Source organism: Eptatretus burgeri, chromosome 2 (genome assembly GCF_056783735.1).
Source record: "Eptatretus burgeri isolate ZD-2024b chromosome 2, Ebu_testis_v1, whole genome shotgun sequence".
NCBI lineage: Eukaryota > Metazoa > Chordata > Myxini > Myxiniformes > Myxinidae > Eptatretus > Eptatretus burgeri.
In genome coordinates this window covers 145,946,661-145,955,260 of record NC_140962.1, presented here as the reverse complement: position 1 = coordinate 145,955,260, position 8,600 = coordinate 145,946,661, and the positions used below count along the sequence as shown (strand labels likewise).

General features: G+C 41.7%; 1 pseudogene across 1 annotated transcript in view; it reads right to left on the bottom strand.

Annotated features, from left to right (window-relative positions):
• Positions 1–2,625: 2,625 nt before the first annotated feature.
• Positions 2,626–8,600, bottom strand: part of LOC147033448 (E3 ubiquitin/ISG15 ligase TRIM25-like) — a 49,504-nt pseudogene continuing 43,529 nt past the window's right edge. Inside the window, exons 6-8 of the transcript XR_015055544.1 lie at positions 8,037–8,181; positions 3,597–3,651; positions 2,626–3,208 (exon numbers count right to left, since the gene is read on the bottom strand). The product of XR_015055544.1 is annotated as an E3 ubiquitin/ISG15 ligase TRIM25-like (transcript). The remainder of the gene's footprint in view (positions 3,209–3,596; positions 3,652–8,036; positions 8,182–8,600) is intronic.

Sequence of the window (8,600 nt, the reverse complement as noted above, 5' to 3'; positions counted from 1 at the left end):
CTTAAGACTCTCAAGACTCCAATTCCCTTATGACCCTTTGTAACCCTAAGGCCCTTTAAGACCCTTAATACCCTAAAGACCTTTTCTAAAAAAAAATCATACCTCTAAGACCCTTAAGACCTCCAAGACCCTTAAGACCCTTTAATCTAGACTGTAAAAGTAGCTGTATGTGCATCCATGTGAGTTCCTGACTCTTCTATACATTTAGACCCCTTGACATCCTGAAGACCCCTTAATACCCGAAGACCATTTAGAGCATTAAGACCTCCAAGACCCTCAAGACTCAAATACCCTTCATACTCCGATGGCCCTAATACCCTTGAAGACCCCAAAGACCCTCAACACCCCCAATACCCCACTAACCCCAATACACTTTAAGACCCTTATAACCCCAAAGACCCCTTAAGAACAAAAATACCCCACTAACCCCAAGACCCTCAATATACTTTGAGACCCCTCAGACCCTTATGTTCCCCAAAACCCTAAAAGACTAACCTTAAGACCCCCAATACACTGTAATACCCCTAAGACCTTTATAACCCCAAAGACCCTTTAAGACCCCCAAGACCCTTTTAACACCCCCAAAGACCCCTATGTCCACCAAAACACTTTTAGATTCTTTATAACACAAAGACCACTAAGACCTCTAAGACCCTTCCTTTAAGACCCATAAGAACCATTTAGGGCTCCTAATATGCTTTATAACCCGAAGAGCCTTAAAGACCCCGAAGACTCTTTTCACTCCTAAGACCCTTTAGACTAGAGCCCTAAGGCCTGTAGATCCTATGGACCACATTACAACCCTTAGATTCCTTAGACCTTCTGTATGAGGGCCTTCAATAGTGTCACTTGAGGGTCACCAGCCATAATCAAATCCCCCCCTCCTCATCCCTATTGGTAAACTTCCTCAGTACCAAGCGAAGAGGGTGCAAAATGGAAATAATTTATTTGTTTTTCCCTGTAATATTTTTTTCTGGTTCTGCTCCTCTTGGTTCGTAGCATTGCGAAATGTCTCACATGACAGAAAAAGTCCCACCTGGAATAGAAAAGTCCCAAAGGAGAGAGCAGTACTTCATCGAGCTACACACGAAGGCCTTATAGGTTGTCAATTTCCGATTGGCCAAGAAAAGATCTTTCACGACAAAGGATTGCCCAGTCGGCGACTGGCTTTGGAGGCCATCTTGGAAATACAGTCTGCTGATGTTGAAGCCCAAAAGTTTGAGTGACTGAACCTCTTCAAGTGGTTTGTTTAGGAAATAGATGGTCGGGTTTGCCATATGGTCCTTTCGGAGAGATAGGGTGGTTGTGTTAGATTTATCAGAGTTGTAAGATATTCCAAGTGTTGGAGCAGATTCTTATTCTATCAAGGTCGGCAGAGCAAAAAGAGGCTGCTACCTGCCTATCTGAAGCATCAGAAAATAGAGCGGCACTCATAGAGCGCATAGTCTTGCCTTGTGCATTCATTCTGAACAAAAATACCATCATTAACTGAACACTACTATTATAGCCGACTGCTATTACGGCCCATATGCCCATATCATCCACGCACCCTATTATTATGTCACACAGTTTCTCGGCATGGGTTATGAACGTTATAAATTTAATTATTCACTTACATCGGGTCATGAATCAGATATAGGAAGTTTCAGATTATTCTGATAAGGATTTCAAATCAACCAATTATGGCTGGAATTCCACTTCACCAATGACGTCATTGTTATTCACCCTATTTATCAAATGGGGAGTTGATGACATTTGCCAAGTTTCAGTTTTTTTTCGTTGAGCGGTTTCCGAGAAAATTATGTCCAATTTTTTTTTCCTTTAATCAAATATGGCTGCCATACCCTGTGACCTATGACATCAGAGTTGGGAATAAAATATTATCCATTGGGAGTCCTTCCTATGTTTAAAGTTTCACATCGATCAGATAAGCAGTTGCAGAGCAAACCTAAAGTTTCGTATCGATCAGACAAGCAGTTGTAGAGCAAACCATTTTTAAAGCGAAAATATATGGATGCGGATACACACAGACAGACACACACACACACACACACACACACACACACACACACACACACACACACACACACACACACACACACACACACACACACACACACACACACACACGCAGTCAGGGGCATGGCAATAGTCTCGCATCGCCTTCGGGGTGAGACTAATGATTTGGCAGATGGTGGAATCATCAGCAAAGACATAACAGGATTCTCCAGGAAATCAGACACAAAGACCATTGGTGAAGGCGAGGAACAAGGCCGGGCCCAAGTCACTGTCTCGGGCACGTGAACCTGGACATGGAGAGGAGATGAGAGGATCCTGTTAATAGCTGAATGCTGAATGCAGGAGTGGAAGAATCCATGGGAGTAGGTGGCCATGGATACCATAAGCAGAGAAAAGATTTATTTAATAATTTAATTTACAAGGGAAGAATAATCCCACTGAATGTTGGAGAGTGAAGAATTTGGGCTTCAGTTCATTTCACATCAAAATAGAAGCACAGTGAATGTATTTTGTTACATAAACTTTTAATTTCAACAAACCAACATTAATCAGATTGTAAATACTCCATTATACACAAGTAAATGTTTTTATTTTATTGATTTAACCCAAAATAACCTTTCATCAGGAACTGAATGGAATGAACAAAATCATCACAACGAGCAGAACTGCACTGAATCCCCAACAAATAAATCGACAACAACGATCCCCAAAGCAGGTTTAACGGGGTCCGTGAAGTCCCCTCTGAACACGTGCAGGACCCGCGAGTCCCCGAAACACGTCAACTCTCCCGCATCACAATCCAAGAAGAACCCAAACCGGTCAGGATCCCCTCGCACGGATAGGGTGGTCGTACGATTGTTGTGCATTGCTGTGTATTTGTTATTATCTTTCTCCAAACACCAAGACTCGGTATTCCTTCCTATCCTGCATTCTTTCCCTTCGCCTTTCCGCCTGATCGAGTTTAAACAGATTCCGATTCTGCAAAAACGACTCGAACTCACATCGACCTCCCAATAGTGACGGCCCGAGGAGAAACTCTCAGAGGAAAGAACTTGATTACAAGAAGTAAACCGATCAGGGTGTTCCGGGTGTGGTTGTTCAGTCTTGGTTCGAGTCGCCATCTTCAGGTCCTGAGAGATTAGGATCCATGGACTTGCAGAGTTTGGGTCCAGATTCAGGGTCTGCCCATCTGCGGACACAGCCAGACAGGACTTCAGCATTAGTTAAACAAACAAACGTTTTTAACCTTCTTTACTACCTTTGCAAATCCCCCCCACCCATATTAATGATGTTTTATGCCCTCATTAACCCCAAATCCCCAGAAAAAAGGTTTATTAAAAGATCAGAATAATGCAGAGAAGAATAATACAAGAACAATGTGATTGAATGTCCTTGTTATGATTCACTAGAAGCAGTGCTCCCAAAGGTAATGGCCACCACTTGTTGACGGATGGACAGACACACGCATGTGATGGACGGACGCATGCTTACAGGCACGCCGAGACCGAACTCCTTTTAGATAATAAAATTATTTTAGAATCTTATTCCCCCTCGCTCAACCATATCCCTTCACTTACAGAGACTTCTCAAGTCGTTCCGCTTCAGCTCAGGCATGTCCACTCGTTTCACCGACTCTGTTTATGGAAATAGAGATGAACAAGAGTTACAAGTCACATCGTTAGACTTTTTGTACAGGGTGTCCATAAAGTCCTTATCAACTTTGAACTATTCTAACTTCTGATTTGTAAATAATAGAAACAATCTATAAATGATGCATGAAAGCATAATCCATCAAGTTTTTTTTATCAAATAGTTAAAGTTTCAAACTTCAACATAATCACCATCTTTCATAACACATCATTCAATCAAATTTTCCGACTTGTTGAAAACATTCTTCAGTTGCTACTTAGTAATTTAATGAATTGCATTTGTGATTATATCTTTAAGTTCATCCACAGAATGTGTTTTGATGAGTAACAACAGTTTTACATCGCCCCATTTAAATGTAGTCCAATGGGGACATGCCAGGTGAACGAGGTGGCCAAGAAATTGGTCCAGGTCTACTGATCCATTTGACTGGGAAGACATCATTCAAGAACCGTGGCACATTCAAAGCATAGTGGCAGGGAGTCTCGTCTTGCTGATACAAGGTGATACTGATATGTGAAATATTTAATCGTTGTAGTTTGGGAACAAAGAAATTCTACAACATTGTAAAGTAACGTTCACCATTGACTGTTGCTTCCTCCATAGAAAGAAAGAACATCACACATTGATTTTTGGTGATCCTCTATGGTGTTGCCAGACTTCCTGAGGTTTTCTGTCCCCCCCCCCCCCCCCGTCTGTAGTAATCCCCCAAAAGTAAACCTATTTATTATAAAGTACACACATTCTTGACATGATGCATTAGCTAATGCGAGTATGACAACTATAATCACCCATCACAAATGTAAAGCACTTTTATACCCATCTCTCAGACAGCATAGAGTATCTTCACAGAGTGACATGCTTAAACATTCAACACACAGGATAATATCCATGACATACAAAAGTGGAACCTTTCCTCAGGCCTTTTTAAAAAAATTATTTTCACTTCATTGGTTGACGTTCCATCATTCACTGAATGAAAGCAAAGATAATCTCTCTTGGTGATTGTGAGATCCCAGGAGCACATCAGGGATTAAGCCTCTGAGCAAGCATCATCATGTATGCTTCGGCCCTTTTGAGAAAGTTCTGGCAACCGTTGACTCTGATTCTTCAATGGACCCGGACCGTGTCAGCGCCAGGCATCCTGAAAACTTGCTTTAACCCGATTGCATGCTATCTTTTTGTTCTGTTCCAACTATCATGTGCTCTCGGTCACCTTCCAAATACTTGGAGGTCAGCCACCATCACAGGGTTACACAAAAAGGGGAAAAATTGAGATCCACTTCCAATGACAGGTAAAGTCTTGGAATCCATCATCGCAGTTGAGACCAAATCCTTCCTTTTTGGCAATGGCCGATTTCTCTGATCATCCTATACGGCTATAGGTCACCTATTGTGTACCTTCCAGTGTCCCCCCCCCTTTACTCTTTCATTCTTCCCCTCACTCATTCTTCCTACAAATGTTCCTCCGTTGTGTTATTGCTGCTGGTGTTTTCCTGCTTTCCACTTTGTTTATGCTGTTCTGTTCTGTTGTATGTTATCCTACTCCCATGAGCCTTGACTTTGTATAGAAAAAATACGTTTCAATTTTAAAATGTCTTCTTCCCTTCCTTATCCAATGCTTGTCTCCCATAACGAGGTATGGTATGGTTGTTGTAATCACATTTATCAGAAATAACACACCATAATATTGTTATGGATCTGGGGTTCGAGGCTCGCCAGGGTGGTTGGGAACAACCATACCTATTTAAACTGTGGCTTTCCTATTTACATTTTTGTTTCCTTTATTTCTGGCCCAAACTGGTGCTTTATCATAAAAGTAGGATGCCCTGATCTAGCATGAGTTAATGATATTGTTGTCGTTTTGGAAAACTAACCCCAGGGTGAGTGCATACGTGGACACGTATGTGACCCGAGGATCAGTTATTTCATTGGTTTTTCTATAGATAGTTCTTGGTCCCTTGTCAAAGAGCTGTTTCGGGGGGCATGTGTTGGTTATGCTATATTTTTCCAGGGTAATGTCTCCCCCCTCCCCCTCTGTTACTTTCAATCTTTCTTCCTTCACGCCATTGTTCTGTTCAATCCCTCCGCAACTATCAATCTTTATTCCTCTTGAAAGGAAAAGAGCTCACGAGTGGAAGGAAAGGAGCTGATGAGCAGAAGGCCGATGGATGGAGAAAGCTTGTGAGGGGAGGAAAAAAGTGTGTGAGGCCACGAAGGATAAGGAGAGTGAACACAGCACTGTATTGATGGGGGCCTGAGAAGGAAGAATCTGAGGCAGAGAAGCTAGCTCGCATATCTGGGATGTGAGTCGCATATCTAGCTAGCATATCTGGGATGCCGGAGAGGACTCACCTACTGAGGCTGGGCACCTTAGGGACATGGCTGCACGTTCCATTGCGCGACATCGCCATTGCCCATCTTCGCCCATCCATTTCCCTCTTTTCTTTTGTATATTTGGGCTGAGTGAGGTATGGGAGAAAAGAAAAGTCTCTGCTTTTCTTGTCTCCATATTTTACTTTTATTTTACTTTCAAGTTCTTCTTGTTTTATTATTCTCCCCTGAGTGCATGATGGCCAAGTCTTTTCTGTAAGCAATATTGAATAAGAAGAATATGTGTGATGGTTAAATCTACCTTATGTGCCTTTTTACTTTCTTGCTGATAAATACTTGCATTTTAACAATTGCATGCTTGTGTGTTTGTAATAAATAATTGTTTGTTGTTATTTCGAATCTATCTCGGTTCTCTTTTCCTTCATTGGTCCGACACAGTGCACAAGTATCATTAGACGAGAAGTTCGACCTGAATAATTTGCTCCTGTTAGCAAGTGCACACTCACTGTAAAGCTCAGCAGTAATCTGAGTGTGTGCTGAGGGCACGTGACCCTAATTTACCGGCCGCCCACAGATATGATGTCACGTGATGCCGTGTAACCATATCCGGATTGGCAGTGCCAATCGGCTTTCGTGGTTGCCGAGCAACCTGCCAGTGCGTGGAGATATCTGTGCCCGGCGGCCTCAGAACTGGTCATTCGAGAGGGACCCGAGCACTTCCCCTTATGGCGAGCCTCGAACCCCAAATCCATAACAATATTATGGTGTGTTATTTCTGATAAATGTGATTACAATATTGGATGCTATTTTCCTGAAAATGACATTTAAGTACGGTACTCCCCTATTACCCACATTCATCCTCACACTGTTTTTGTTTTTTTAGAACACTTCACCCCCTCCTCTCACACCCCAACCACTTCTGGACTTTTCATCCCTTGAATCTGTGCCTCAAAACGGAGGAAAGGTCAGGGTTCGAGAATGGTGCAAATAATTGCCATTTTAAGTTTTTCTTGATTTATAGCTCATCTGAAACATAGTTTTGGGGAGCTTATGGGATGGCACGTCGTCTATCCATCAGTTTGTCCGTCTGTCTGTCTGTCTGTCCATCCACAAATACTTACAACTTCTTCTCTGAAACTACACATCATTTCGATGAAAATTCACCACAACCTCATCACCCAATACGTATCAAAGTTTGTTCATGGCATACAAAAATTGGGCTCAAAGGGAGTCTACCGGGGTTGGGGGGGTGGTGGGGGGGTGCACCCCAAAATAGGTATTTGCTTTCTTCTCAGAAACCGCACACACAATTTCGATAAAACTTGACCAAAACCTTCATCACCCACGATGTACCAAGGTTTGTTCACACCATTAAAAAAAATCGTGGCCTAAAGGAGTCTACCAGGGGATTGTCCCCCAAAATTTGTGTTTGCGTTCTTCTCAGAAACTACACACATCATTTCAATGAAACTTAACCACAACCTTCATCACCCATAGTGTACTAAAGTTTGTTCATGACATCAAAATTAAAAATCAGGGTCTAAGGGGGTCTACGGGCATGTTGCCCCCCAAATTTGTATTTGTTTTATTCTCCGAAACTACATACACAATTTCGATGAAACTTGACCACAACTTTCATTACCCATTATGTGCTAAAGATTGTTCACGACATAAAAAAGGGGTCTCAGGGAATCTACAAGGAGAGGGGTGGTTGCCCACAAAATAGATATTTGCTTTCTTCTCAGATACTACACATGGTTTTGATGAAACTTGACCACAACCCTCATCACCCGTGATGTACCAAAATTTGTTCACTGCATTAAAAAAAAATCCATCGGTATTTCCTTTTTTTCTCTGTTAAATTTTTTTTGTGGATTAACCACACCAACCAGTGGTTCCCTGGTTTTCTTATCCAGCCACTAACAGGTGAGAGCCCTTGGGTATTGCCCCTATTTTTACATTTCTCTTCATTTATTTTTACCATTTCTGTTTATCTCAAAGTTTTGGTTTTCTTTTCATTATTTTTCTTATAAAACCTCCTTTTTGTCACACACTTTTTAATTTCTTCAAAAAGTTCTGTGGAGTTCGATGAGCGAGTCCAGATTCTTCTCCTCCTTGGAGCAATCCAAAACAGTGCGTGGTTTCACCTTTAGAGATCGGAAGTGGGACACCGACTCGAGCCTTGGTATGAAAAGGAAAAACAACATTTCAGGAAGGACAGGTAATTGGAGGAGATAAGGTTTGTGAAATAATCTTGTTTTTTTAAACCTCAAATATGCAAGTTATCTTCAGAAATGTGGTCGAAATATACAATATGTGGAATCTATCGTATTTTTGCACTGATTTTGCACTGGCTTTGACACCAATATAAATTTTTTTTACCACCTTCATCCCTACCCCGTTTAGAATCCCATGCGGGCACGGTTAACTTGCTAGTAAGTAAAACAAAAACAACTGGACCTGATAACTTTTGATTCCTTCAAGACTTAGTGAGTGTCTCATTTTGTTCTCACCTGATATGAAACATATTATCGTCAAATTGGATCCATAAGTGGGACATTTTGGAAATTTCATATTTTGGGGAAAAGCGAAGTACATAT